The sequence below is a fragment of the Equus przewalskii genome, chromosome 24 (genome assembly GCF_037783145.1).
Source record: "Equus przewalskii isolate Varuska chromosome 24, EquPr2, whole genome shotgun sequence".
Lineage (NCBI taxonomy): Eukaryota > Metazoa > Chordata > Mammalia > Perissodactyla > Equidae > Equus > Equus przewalskii.
Genome location: NC_091854.1, coordinates 9,659,230 through 9,672,586, shown reverse-complemented (window position 1 = coordinate 9,672,586; position 13,357 = coordinate 9,659,230). Strand labels below are relative to the sequence as shown.

The window sequence follows — 13,357 nt, the reverse complement described above, 5'->3', positions numbered from 1 at the left end:
TATATATATATATATATATATATTTTATTAATGTTATGTTCTGTATATATTTTTAAGTTGTAACTTTTATAGAAATCTAAACTACTTGGAAATTAAACCAGCTGTGAAGTAGAGAAGATTGAAACATTTAAAGAGGAAGTTAGGAATGACTGAGGATTTGGAACAGCATGTGCACTCAAGCCTCAAGACCCAGTAGGTCACAAAATAGCAGGTGTAATCGAGCCTTTTTATGTTAATATGTTTGTGTCAAAATTGCCTATATTTTCCTAATTAAAAAAATTTTTTACACACTTAAATCATAAAAGCAATATGATAAATTTTAGAAAATAGAGAAATGAAAAAAATACCTTAACACAATCACTATTACCATCTTGATGTCTTTCCTTCCTGTTTCTAAAACTGTAGTTAAGGTTGTGGTATTCAGCGCCTTTGTGATACTACATTTTTTCAAATTAATATATAACCAGGACTGTTATATGACTAAATAATCCATTTGGTGGGAACACCATTGTTTTTCTATGGTTGGAAAATCAGGTTGTTCGCATTGCTTTATACTGTAATGCAAAAATGCTATAACCTGTAATGCTGATTATCATGTGCCTGTATTTTTTCGTAGGTTTTGGCATTAGTGGCATTAGGAAATCTTAGGTGAGATTTCCAAAATCTCTACTCTTTTCTTTCTAATGTTAAAAATAACAGCTGAACCATTTGATGGAATAGTTTTTCCCAAATATAATGCTTGCTTTACTGATCCCCTCCCTGGATAACTGATGAAGAAATGATGGCATCATTTTAACCAAACAGTAGGTTAAATGTGTGACACGGACCACAGCTTTGAGTGATTTGGAAAAAAGAAATTTTATGCCTGTGTCCACAAGTGACTTTAGCATCTGAATGGTTGTGAAATCATCTTGAAAACATGGCTGACAAGCATCTGATTGAATAGAGTTTCACACTCAGTACAGACTTCTTTGTGATTTAGTGAGTGGCAAGTTTGTGTGTGATCCATCACTTCAGGATATCTGAAGACTCGCGTTGGGTTCTAACTACACTCTGTTGGAATGACGCATCTAATCTGCTTCCTGTCAGCCTTCCAACCCCTCCTCATCCAAGAGGTGCAGATGTGTCTCCCCATAGAAAGGAGCCTGCCTAAGAGTGCAAGTTGCGTATTTGGGATTATCAGCCTCTGGATAACCCAGGGAGTATGCTGTCATCTTAGGATATCCACAGGTCATACAGAATAAAAGCCCACACATTTATCATATTCAAAGCTTAATTGTGAGAAAGCTAGTGAGAGGGGAGAGAAATTTAGAATATGTCATGTGGTGATAAGGGCTACGGAGAAAAATAAAACACTAGATGGGGAGAGGCCGTGTCAAGGTGTGTGTATGAGAGGACGGCGGTCAGGGAGGCCTGGTGGAAGTGATGGTAGGAGCCATGAGGATCTGTCTCGGGGAAGAGTGTGCCAAGCAGAAGGCCAATGGAGGCAAAGGCTCGAAGGCAGAGGAATCCTTGGTGTGTTTGAGGATCAGTGAGGAGGCCTAAGTAGCTGGAGTGGAGTATTCTGGGGGAGTAGAAGGGATGAAAACCTGTTAGATGGGTTTTAAAGAGAATGGGAATGAGTGTAGACATCTCTTTTGAGGAATTTTCCTATAAAGGGGAGCAGGGGAGTAAAATAGAACCTGAAAGAGGATATGAGATGACAGGGGGTTTTTAAAGATGGGGAAAATTTTAGCATGCAGTTGGCCGACAGGTGCGGTCCAGCGTTGAGAGGGAGATTGGTGACGGAGGAGAGAAAGAGTCCGTTGCTAGAGGAATGATGGTGTGGAAGTTAGACCTGTTGGGATGTAGTATGCAAACACAGGAGTTTTTTTAGATGGGGGCCAATAGTTCATCCACAGAAACAGAGAGACAGAGAGTGTGGGTATAAATGCAGGAAGGTTGGCAGAAGTGGAAGTGGGAGTGGGTGGAAATTCTCCTTGCATTTCTTCTGTGTTCTCAGCAAAATACAAAGCACACGGTTTTGCAGCTGAGGATGCGGAGGAGATTTCTAAAGAGAGGAGAATGTAGGAAGTAGTCATCCAGGAGAGGGAAAGAGTGATGGACTTGGGAAATACAGTAGGATTGCCAAGGCTAAACTAAGGACCCACCTGAGATCAGTGGTCATGAATTTAAAATAGAACTTGTCGGTCAGCGTAAGTGTGTGTTTCTCTCCAGCCATGTGCAGCAGCCCGGGTACGGACGCAGAGTAAGCGGAGGTTTGGGTTTATAACAAGAACTATGGTTTGCCAGATGAGTAGGATGAAGAAAGAAAGAGAGGCAGGGGGGAGCCGAGGTGGAGGGATAGAAGGACGGAAGGACGGATTTATAATAGAAGGCATGTGGAAAGAGAGGACGTGAGGGGGCTGAGTGACAGTGAAAAAGTACAGGGTCAGCAGAATGTAGTCCCAGAGGGAGTGATTTGGAAAATTAAGAGTTTCAGAAATGTTTGGAAGATAAGTAGAACTTTCTAATTGATTAGATGTGGGGAGTGAGGGAAGTTGGGGAGGATGTTCAGGCTTTAGCTTGGGTTGACTAGGGGAATATGGTTTCCAAGCTCAGGTATTCAGGAGGCCAGGCAGGTAAGAATATCAAAAAAATGGGTGGGTGGGACTGTGGTAAACTGGCAGGCACGTGGTCCTTCTGAAAGGAGGTGGCTCAGCTGTAGTTGTTATTACCATGGGGTATGTGGGTCCCAGGCTGCCAGATCTTCCAGTTTTTTAAAAAGACGAGTCAGAATTTTAATATGCAATCTCCCAATTTATAAATGCTGGCTACCTTTTGTTTATTTTTTTTTTTAACTGAACACAGTAGTAAGTTGTATTTCGACTCCTGACTGCCGCTTTTTCCCATGAGGATATTCCTTTCTGTCAGGGAAATAAGAGTTATATACATGGAACTGCATCTGTACCTCATGTTATTCAGGAAAGAGTTTGAAGCCACGTGAGGTGGAGGCAAATGAAGTACTGAGTTGTGTTGTCCAGGCCACAGACACTAGAGCAATTCTGAGAAGGGGCCTGTGAGAGGTTACAAAGTGCGCAGCAGCCCCATGCTGATTATGTGCTATCTCCCAGAACCACGGGCCTTGCCCTCAGGCCTGAATTCTTTGTGGTTTGCATTCCATTAACCTTGAACAGTTTCACTGAACTTTATTTTTAACTTATGCTTTTCATTTCCAAATTGATAACCGAGTGAAGCAGTCATTGGCCCAGTGAGCCTTGGCTCAGAGCGACAAGGCCATGCTGAGGGTACCTCTGGCCATGAGATAAGAGGTGGAGTTGGCCCTGGTCACTTGAAGCCTTTCTATGAGCTGTTTAGGAGTCTCATTCTGGAAGCTGTTCGTCCGTGCCCCTGCCTCAGTGATGGAGGGCCTTGGGAGGGTTGAGTGCTAAGGCTCTGCCCGGCAGGGCAACTGCCAGGAGGATGCACGTGAGACTAAGGCCTTGCTCCCATTGGAGGTGGAACCAGGACTCCATTTCTTTTTAGAAGCTGGCTCACAGAGCTTCCTTTGGCTGCACGCTGGGAGAGGAGACTAGAAAAGCTGATAGTTGGTTGAAAGACAAGTTCTTCTAAGAAAAGGGGCTATGATTATTTGCTAAATGTTTATGTTTCCATTATGTGCCAAGCCCTGTACTGAGCCCAGGGACACAAAGGTGAACAAAGCAGACATCCCTGCTATCATGGTGGTTTGCTTCTTGCTTCCTTCCATTCGTTCATTCCTCAGATTTACTGAGTGACCACTAGGTGCCATACGCTGGACTGGCTGTTGGGAATGTGAAAAAATTAATGTCAGTCTGCCCAAGGATAGGCAGGTATAGTGTACTGTAGTACACTTAGGTTTATTCTGTAACTGAGAGAACTTGAGAGTTCTGTGATCCGCAGGTGGTATTAAGTGATGAGGAAGCTACTGAAGAGAAGGGCTCGTTCCCTGTCCCCAGGGAGTGTACAGTCTACTCAGGAGAAGAGGAGCCACAGTACCTCCAGAAACACATGCTGCTATTTAAATTTTTCACTGTTTGATCATTTGTATTTCAGACTGCAAGTGTCTTTGTATTCCCAGCAGACTACGTGATGCTTATTAATAATTGTTGGTTGAATTAAAGAACAAATATGTGTGTGTTGCAAGACAGAAATTAACTTGTTGCTATAATAACAGTTCTTTTAGAAAGGGTGACATTTGAGCCAGGCCTGGAAAAATAGGTGGCAGTTCCACATGAGAAGAGAGGAGGTGGCCTGAGTCATTCCAAGCACCAAAAATGGCATGAGCCACCCTTGAAACCCAGCAAACAATGTGGGGTTCTGTTTGGTAGTGAGCATAGGGCCTGGGGAAACGTGAGGAGATGAGAAAGGATGAAGGCAGATAATGGAGGGGCTTTGACTGCCCTTCAGGTGAGTTTAAATTTTATTTAGTACACAATGGAGTTTTTAAAGGGTAGTCCAGAGGGTACTTTCAGAAACGACTTTTGATGGCGCTGTGATGGGTAGAGTGGAGGAGTTGCAGGATCAAAATAGAAATTGATTATTGATGGACTGATTTCCAGTTTTACTGAGATATACTGGGTTTTGTTTTTTAGAATTGGGGGAGACCCAAGCATGACCGGAGGCTAAGAGGAAGGGACCAGTGGGAGAAGGAGGGTTTTTTGAGGTACAGAGTCACTCCGAGATGGTGAGATGAACAGCACGCTGTTTGGGGGGCCCAGTCAGAACAGGTGCAGGACACCCTCACAAAGCCTCCGCTGGAGAGAGATACTCCTGGAGGAGTTGGCCTAGGCTGTGGATTCTGGGCCTTTGAGGCGACTGTTGAAGTGGCTAACCTTGGAGTTTCAGCTGGGCAGGAGGACAGGAAAGGAAAGCCAGAAGAGACTAATGCTACACCCCTTGTGTGTTCCACAGCATCTAACTTGTACCAGTGGTGTAACTGGAATGTTGATGATTGGGCAGAAGATGTAGGACACTGAGCACTCATCTCTCGGGGCCTTAATTACCTCCTTTGTCAGATAATCCTTCAGATCCTGTTGAGCACTAGCCGTCTATGAATCTGTCAGCAGAGACGTAAGGGACTTTAGAAAAGCTGGGTGCTGCCACCCCCACCAGCATCCGGCTCAGGGAGGGCATCTGACCCAGGCAGACATCCCTTTCTGATCCCTTTCTTGCTTACTCGTTATCACTAATGCTTTGTAGGTAAAGTTTATAGGAAAACAAACCAGCTAGTTTAGAGCATGTTTGATGTTAACCGATTTTTCCTTTGTCATTGCTGAAGAAAGTAGGGCATGTTGTTTGAACAGCATCTGTCGTGCTACAGCTGGTACCTAAAACTGCAGGTGGGCCTTTCTGCAAGAATCCCAAATGCGTGAACACAGACTCCTCGTTTGTTCTGTGTATCTTGGTATAAAGGAAAATGATCTCACAGTAAGCCTTAATAAGTTCATCTTTAGGGTGGGCTGTAGATGAGGTAGACTGTAGTGCAGCCCTTTCTGTTTCCTGACATTAGTCACTGAAGGAAAACGCCCACATAATAATAAAAATAATACCTAACATCTGTTCAGCACTTTAGAGCTCCCAAGTGTCATATACAGTCACATCTAGATATCAGAAATCATAGATGTGACATTATACTGTAAATTAAGGACAGCAAGGATAGGCGTTAGGTATATGGGACTGTGTTAATTTGGGTAAGGATTTGTGGTGAAGAGCAGAGGCCTTCTGTTTTTTCAAGCCTTGATGCCAGGGAAGCAATAGGGTGGATAAAAGCCATGGAGTTAGACAAACATGGGTTCAAATCTTAACTTGCTCAGCTCGGTGACCTTCTTAATGTCTTAATGTCTCTAAGCCCCAGGTTCCTCATTGTAAACTGGAATGATAATCCTCTCAGAGTTGGTGTGACAATGGAAAGAAATCAGGTTTATAAAACCTCTCAGACACGGCCTGAACCAGAGACGTGCACAGACTGATGAGTAATAACATGGATCACGTACTTAGATCGCATACTGTTAGATCTTGGCATCAGTGGACTTTCCTCACCTTTGTTCCCATGTCCAGACTGGCACAGTTCCCACCCACGTTTCTCCTTGTGAGACATGACATTTGCTTTTTCTGCCTCAGACCCATTGATACTGTGCTTGACCTCATCTCCTGCTAAATTATGGCAGCAACCTCCCAGCCAATCTCCAGTGTCTCTCATCCCCCCAAACCCCCATCCCATGTTGTCCCTACCATCTATCTCATGTATCATGGTATGACTGTGCTCTCTAAAGCTCTGTTTCATGTTGTCATGAATTTGTACTGTCTCTCTGTTGCCTGCTAAATAAAACCAAACTCTTTGGAATTCGGTGTCCTCTGAAATCTAGCTGAACCTTACCCTTTTGACTTTGTTTTGTATGACTCTTCAGGAGGAATTCTTTGCTACCGTCACACCAGGCGTCTTAACATTACACATATAATGAATTCAGTCCTGCCTCTGTGCCTTTGCTCACCTTGTGCCTCCTGCCTAAAATGCTGCATACAGCAGTTTGTTTATATTTTGAAATATGCATGTCTGTATGTAGGTATCATTAGTCATGAAAGAAATATGAAGGCTCAGAAACATATCTTTCTTCTAAAAAATGATGAGCAACTTCCAATCTTGACACATAGCCCTCTGCTTTCTGTTTTATTTCTGCCTTGGTAATGAATTTTCTGACAGTGTTGGGGTACATTACCTTCATAATGGCATCACTACATCCTAGTAAGGATAGTGCTAGCATATTAAACTGTGCAGAGGAAGATGTTTTTGAGTTAGGAGATTTAAAAAAGGGCAAGAAAGCAAGAATAAGTTTCCTATTTATGTGCACTAAGAAACATTTTTCTAGACCCCTCAGAGAATCCTTATTTTGCTCTTGCTGGTATTACCTGTCTCTCCTTCACCCTTTGCTTAGATGGAATAAACACATTGGCTTAGGCATTAGTGAAAATCTTGTTTGGAGCCCTGTAGAGGAAGAGCATGCTGCTGTCTGCCTCTGCCAGGAGCCTCAGCTCCTCAAATCATGGCTTCATGCCACAGGCTGTGGAGGCAGAACAGGCAAAAAGGCGTTGAGGTCAGTCCCCAGGTTTCTTTCCGTCAGTTTTCTTTAGGCGTAACCAGATGTTTCTTGGACATATAGGCAGATAATATTTGGCTTGGTCTTCACAATTTAAAATTATTCTGGTTTGTTGACATACTTGACCTAAGGAGAAGGTGACAGGGATATTAATGAGACAATCTCTTCCATGTCACACCTTATCCATGTTGAATTCCATTAACCTTTGAAATTCTCTCTCCCATTTTCTAGAGTCTAGTGCTCCATCTGTGGTAGGTAGAAGGAACTTAAATATCCTAAGATTTCTCTTTTTGCCAATCCATTTAATCTCTGAAGAGCAGGAGACACTACCTTAAGACGGGGAGGTGCTCTTCTCAAGAGGCCCAGACAGGGTGGTAATTTGTAATTGCCTAAGAGATAGCAGTCACATTTAGGATTTTTTTTTTTTTTTTTTTTTTTGGTCCAGGTTTCTTCTTAAAAGTTTAAGTAGTGGAAGAAGGATCTGGTAGCTCTTGTGGTGTAGCTCACTCAGTAAATTTCTCCTTATCCAATATGATAAGTGCTCCTTAAATCATGGTAGCAATTAAGAGGCTGCTTCTCTTTTTCTATTAGCATTGATTTACAAGGACAAGGACATCTTTTTAGAAACCTTAGAGCGTTTAGTAATAAGTGATTTTAAATGGGGTGGAGGAGGAGACGTTTTCCTTCATTTTTATCTCAAAACATATGGCATATTCACAGCCCATAAGTTGACAATAACACAGCCTATTTAGTAAAAGAGGAAACTGTTTATCAGGTTAACCGTGTCAAATACAAATATGCATATGCAGTGTGATAACTTCAAGGTAAACTGAAAACCACAAATTTATTCATAGCACAAAGTACAGAGGAACACCACAAATGTTAACACTGATTGGAAAATTATCTGATTTGTTTCATTTCTTTTACTTTGCTCTATTTGTCTATATTCTCTAATTTTTCTTTGTTGAGTGTTAACTTTACAATCAAAAAGTCACTTTAAAAAAGTCACTTTTTGAAAAGTTATGCCAAATAATGACAAGTGTGTGCCAATTTGGTGTTTAATTATTTAAATTTTATTTCTTTTAAAAAGAAAAATGAGGGGCCAGCCCAGTGGCGCAATGGTTAAGTTCACACATTCAACTTCAGCGGCCTGGGGTTCTCCGGTTCGGATCCCAGGTGTGGACCTATGCATCGCTTAGCAAGCCATGCTGTGGCAGGCACCCCACATAGAAAGTAGGGGAAGATGGGCACGGATGTTAGCTCAGGGCCAGTCTTCCTCAGCAAAAAAGAGGAGGATTGGCAGCAGATGTTAGCTAAGGGCTAATCTTCCTCAAAAAAAAGAAAAATGAGGGAAAAGCATGCCATGTAAAATGTGGGAGAATAGGTGATTAAATATGACCTGTTGAATATAGTGATTGTTTACTTGGGCAGAAATCTGGAAACCTCAGATATCGAGACAAGTCACCAAGAAGCAAAATAAGTTATCTGGTTAAATTAATTAATATATAAAAAGTGTTTTGAGATTGGGATATGATAAGCTGGTTATTTTCATTGTTATTATTTTCATCATTATGACCCTGGTTGCTAGCACATTTTAGAAAACCTTGAACAATTCGTAGGGCTCACTAAATGCTTGTGGAGTCAGTTTTTCTAGACTCCTCACAGCTCTGCTTCATCTGGTAGTGGTGTCACATTTGGACTTTGATGCCCAGAACTAAACTGAACACAGAGTGGCAGGCGTGATCTGACATGTGCAAAGGTTAATGGGACCGTCTCCTCCCCTGTCCTGGTCATTGTCCTTCTGGTAATGTTTGTTTCATCTTTGCCTCATATTAAGCTCCTGATCTATGAAAGCATCGAAGTCTTTCTCATTGGTGCAATAGCTGTTAAGCCAGTTCTCTTACACTGATCTGTGCTGTTGAATTTTTTGAATTAAATTATTTAACTTGATCCCTGCTGAATATAACCTGTTTTGTTTTGGCCCGTCTTTAAGCCTCTTGTGGTATTTTTATTGCTAATTCTCTTTCTGTTCCACTTGTGGATCCTCTTCAGCTTTGTACAGTGAAAACCTTTTCTGTAACAATATCACTGATTTAAAATGTGGGCCAGAACAGAGAGCCCTGTGCAGTGGCATTCAAGACTGTCCTGTGGGTGGCATGGAGGCCCTCATTCACTACCTCTTATTGTTATTTCTGTGTGTGTGTGCTGCTTGCTACCTAATTTTATTTGAAATTAATATACACAATAGCTTCAATATAATTCTGTGTCTAAAAATCCAGATACATTTTATTACTGATGATACTGCTATGTAGGATTAGATATGAATAATCAATTTTTGATCATTTCAACTTTTTCTTTTAATCAATTCCTATTGACTGACAAAGTATAATTTCTATTGACAAAGTATAGACAAAAATATAACATCTTGTATTTTTTTGTTCTTGTTATTTTATTTATAATGCTAACAAAACTGATCTGTTTAGTTTTTTGCCTAATGACAGATTAGGAGCCACAGTTGAAGAAGGACAGAGAATTCTTAGAGGTAGATGGACTGACTGTAGCCTGAAATGATAGTCTGATGCCTCAGGGAGAGACAGGCAGATGTAAAATGGTCCCAGGAAACACATGACATTTAGGGGGTTGGAGGATCCCAAGACAGAATTCAGGCTATAACAAAAAAATCTAGTGGTATTGCAAATCTGTGAAGTAACCTTACCGAAGGGAGTGGGTGAAACAGGTACTGAACTCAGTAACTTTGGAAATGAGTGGAGACTGCAAGTCTAAAGGTAAAAGACCTGCACATAAGCACTTTGTCAACTTCAGTTGAAAAACTTATTCCCATGAGGGTAAGATACAGGTTAATGATTCTGAAACCGCTATATATGTAAACTGGAACTGAAGGATTAAGGAAATGGAGAGTGGATGGTGAGAGCCAGGTGTCTCGTTTTGGAATGAGAGGTTACAGATAAGCCAGGGAAGGAATGATCCATGTGGTAATGGATTACAAGTGGAGATGTCAGTATGAATTCATGTTTAGCTTAATATAGATATGCATGGATACATACAGAAATATTTTTAGATATGCATGTATGCACAGGTTAATATACGCACGTATATTTCTTTGCTCTGTCAGCTGGGAGGGCCTAGAAGCAACAGCACCCCCGTAGCAACGAGCATACCTAGCACCCACATCTTGGTTTCTAATAACTTTCTCTAATAAAAGGAACCGGGCCTCCTTGCAGAATCGCTGATTCTAGGGCTCGGGCAGGGAATATAGAAGATGAACCTGGAGCATCTTGTAGTATTGGAAAGTAAAGGAGTGCTCGCAAAAACCTACAATGATGAAAGTTTGTCAGAAGTGCACAGGAGCTAACTGAAATAGCTGAAACATTTGAGCCAGAAAATAAAGTAGGAATGAATTATAATCCGAGTTATAAAATAAATACTCATGAATCCACACTGATATAAATAAATTATTGAATCAGTAAATAAATGAGGGAGGACAAATACATCTGTGCAGAAAAATTGCAGATGATGTATGTAGATACTCCACCCTCAAGGGAGTGAATCATAACTTGCTACTCCACAAGTAGGGGGCTTGCATAGTGACTCTGCTCCAAAGAGTCCAGTCTAGAAAGGGAGGAAACCAGACAAATATGACCGCAGCCAGGGGAGCAGGGTTACCGTCAACCGTGGTGTGTCATGGCAGTATTTCCCCTTGATATGATGTGATGAGAATGGCACTTTAACTCTAGGGTCTTCCTCCCCAAAACCTGTCATTCCAGCCTAATCATGAGAAAAACATGAGACAAATCTCAACTAAGGGACATTCTACAAAATACCTGACTAGTACTCCTCAAAATTGTCAAGGTCATCAAAAACGAGGAAGGTCTGATGGACTGTCACAACTAAGAGGAGCCTAAGGAGACAGGACGACTAAAGGTAATGTATCCTGAAACAGAAAAAGGACGTCAGGTAAAACCCAGGAAATTTGCGTAAAGCATGGACTTTAATGAATAATAATGTATTGATGTTGGTTCATTAATTGTGACAATTGTAGGACTGATGTAAAATGGGGAGACTGAGTGTGAGATATATTATAACTCTTGGTATTAGCTTCACAACTTTTCTGTTAATCTAAAACTATTTTAAAATGAAGAGTTTATGTGAAATAAAAAAAAGGCACCAGGTCTCCCAATGCATTGCAAGAGAGAGTCCCTGCACACCACATTCCAGGACCCTGGGGGCCTCCATATTAGAAAACGAGTGTTGGTTGACGCTCTTGATGTTGGAGCTGAGTCATCAACAACAGGTTCAACTATACCCCGCCTACTACTTCAACTCAGAATAGTTCTCCATACACATTCCTGGTCAGGGCCAACTTTTTGGTATTTCTAGCCATGGGCTCCGTATACACTCTATCATCAGTTCAATCTTCCTGATATCCTTTGGCCTAGGAGTCCCGATATCCAAAATTCAGGTCTGACAGCAGCCTCTTCTCATTTCTCATATCTCCTGGCAGAATCTCTGGCTCCTGGCTCAGGCACATCCACTTTTTTAACCTTTTATTTTGAAATATTTTTAGACTTAAGGAAAAGTCACAAAAATAATACAGAGAGTTCTCAAATATCCTTCGCATAGCTTCCCCTAATGTTAATGTCTTATAGTTATAATTGTCTGTAATGCAGAACAATTATAGAAACCAGGAAATTAACATTCATACAATACTGATTAACTAACCTGCAGACTTTATTCAAATTTTGCCAGTTTTTCTACTAATTTTCTCTTTCTGGTTCAGGATCTGCTGGATCCCACTTGGCACTTCGTCTCCTCCCTTCTCTGGTAGTTCCTCAGTTTTTCTTTGTCTTTCATCACTTTGATACTTTGAAGCATATTGGCCAGTGATTTTGTACACTGTTCTTCAAATTGGATTTTCTGGTATTTTCTGATGATTAGATTGGGAATGTGCATTTTTGGCAAGAATACCACAGATGTGACATGTTCTTCCCAGTCCTTCATACCAAGAGGTACATGATGTTATGTCTTATCTCTGGTGATATTAACTTTGATCTCTTGGTGAGGATGCTGTCTGCACTGTAAAGTTGCTCCTTTCCCCTTTGTAATAAGCATCTTGTGGAGAGATACTTTGAGACTATGCAGATATGCTATTTCTCATCATACTTTTGCCCACAGATTTTAGCGTCCTTCAATGATTCTTGCCTGCAACAATTATTATATAGCGTTTGCCTTATGGTGATTTTGTGTTTCCATCATTCTCTCTATGTCTACTAATTGGAATTCTGCTCTCAGGAGAGGTGCATTCATTTCAGGGTGCATTCATTTTTAATAATAACCATAAAACAGCAATAATTCTGATTATAATAATAGCAGAAGTACCCAGCATCATTATTATGACTTGCTATGTGCCTGGCACTGTGCTGAGCTCTTAGTTTCACTTACTTTTCACAACACCCTCTGAATTAGGTCATCCATCCCCAAGAGTTATCTTTTCTGGAGAACCTTCTCCAGCCTGTTCTCTGTGGATTGAATAACTCTCTTTGTTCCTGTACCTTAGAGTTTGCCCCTCTGCCATCGGGCGTCCACCCTCTGTGGTAGTGCCCCCGTACTAGACCTTTGGTTTCTTATCCCTGCATCTCCAGGTCTGTGTGTTGTGCCCATCACATTGTAAGTGCTCAGAAACGTGAATGAAATAATTTGTTCTTAGCGCCTTTGTAACTCTGGTTCATCCTCCCTGATCATGCTCCATTGTTCAGTTTCACATTCTTGTAGTGGTTCTTTGGTAGCCAAGCCATGTTTTTGCCCCATATGAAGCTCACGGTCAATGATAAAAACTGGACTTTTTTCATAGGTGCTGCTGCTGTTAAGTCAGGTGTCCTGAACTCCATCTCTCTACTCTTGAATTTTTAAATTAAGTTCAAGGCATTGGGGTGATTTCTTTATAAATTCTTCTTGTTTGTTTTAGCCTGTCTTTTCAGCCAATGGGCATCTTTCTGATACCAAGTCTATTCTCCAGCCCATTTGCTATCTTTTCAGCTTTGTGCAAACTAAACATTTTTCTCCTTCCATAGTGATTGATAACATTGATTGATAATGATATGGGATAAGACAGGACCAAGTACACAGAGAAACACCCCTGCATTCTTTAGCATTCTGCAGGTGCGGTGGTTCAACCTGGGAGGCACAGCTGTCACTGGATTGATATTTCTATCAGATTCACAGTT

The 13,357-nt window shown here is 41.3% G+C and overlaps 1 protein-coding gene across 17 annotated transcripts in view; it reads left to right on the top strand.

Moving 5' to 3' along the window:
• The window catches only part of LRRC8D (leucine rich repeat containing 8 VRAC subunit D), a 109,159-nt gene that overhangs the window by 57,666 nt on the left and 38,136 nt on the right, over nt 1-13,357 (top strand). For 6 of the 17 annotated variants that reach the window (XM_070592464.1, XM_070592462.1, XM_070592466.1 and 3 more), the window contains exon 3: nt 10,901-11,057. The exons of 9 other annotated variants lie outside the window; for them this stretch is intronic. The gene's annotated coding sequence lies outside the window, so the exon portion shown is untranslated. Of the gene's footprint in view, nt 1-8,721; nt 8,920-10,900; nt 11,058-13,357 lie in introns of those variants that run through there. 2 more of the 17 variants (XM_008516082.2, XM_070592468.1) reach the window with 2 other exon arrangements.